The following is a 1,250-nucleotide window of genomic DNA, read 5'->3' as shown; positions in this document are numbered from 1 at the left end:
AAAAACAGAAAGCTGGTTTTATGCAACTTCCAGGAATCAGGGTCTGTATTATGGATTTTTAAGGTAATTGCGAGTTTTTATCTCTCAAATCTGACTTTTTAATTTCTTGATCCTGACTTTTTATTGCGTCTTTTCTGACTGTTTACATTCACAATGACCTTTCCTTAATATATTTAATAACATTACCAAAGCATTTTAGTGCCAAATTAATGAAATAAATAAGATTGCGGAAACAAAATGACAAAACATTGCATTGCATTGTGAGATTAAAGGTTTTTTTTTTTAAATAAAAATTCCCAAAATTCCTAGAACAATCAATATCAAACCAATACAAGAATAAAGTCTTAGCTATATGAGATTTAAGCCTGTTATATATTCTGAGATATGAACTTGCAATTCTGAGAAGAAAAGTAAGAATTACGAGATATTAACTCGGAAAAATTAAGTCAGAAAAATGAAAAATGCTTACCATGAGCTGTGATTTCATATTAATACATATGATTATATATTAATTAGTGTGTGTTGACAATAAAGCAGCTGGAATGAGCTTCTTTGAATATTTAATATTTAATGTGAATAAAATATACAGTGTGTTCCAAGCGTCTGACAAAGTCTGTGATTCAAAAATGTATTTAAACCCAGAAATAAAAAGAACAGAACAAGAAGGCTGTGAAGTAAAATATATACTTATATCTATTATTAGCTCAAAATGCAGAAGAAACAACATTCTCCAATTTATGTTGCCGTTCAACTTTTCTTTTCAACATAGTTTTCTTGTTTGCTTTTGTAATCCCCAGCCAACTTTAAAGCATAAATCCAGAAACATACTTTACATATGTACACAAAACATGAATATTTGACTGACTTACTACAAGCGTTTGGTGGTGCTATTAATATATGGACTATATAAATTATATTGACTGCATTCAGACACACTGTAGAATCCATGTGTCAAATCAAGCTTGAAGCATTTAACTTTATTTGATTGATTGATTTTATTTCAGTTACTAAAGCTGAATGTAAATAATGGGTGTTTTTACCTTACCCTACATCACTATGGTAAGCCTGTATTAATTATTTATGTTTTAGACTTGACGAGGGAAGCTGCATTCATTCATCATCATTAGTGCATCCCTATTGTATAAAATAAAGAAGCTCAGGCTACTAATACATTCACTGGAAGTAGTTTAAAGTCACAAGTGAACCTCGAACCGAAGAATTTGCAAGCGACACATCTGTAATAAAACACG

The sequence above is a fragment of the Carassius gibelio genome, chromosome A15 (genome assembly GCF_023724105.1).
Source record: "Carassius gibelio isolate Cgi1373 ecotype wild population from Czech Republic chromosome A15, carGib1.2-hapl.c, whole genome shotgun sequence".
Lineage (NCBI taxonomy): Eukaryota > Metazoa > Chordata > Actinopteri > Cypriniformes > Cyprinidae > Carassius > Carassius gibelio.
The sequence above is the reverse complement of the archived record's forward strand: the minus strand, read 5'-3'. Positions refer to the sequence as shown.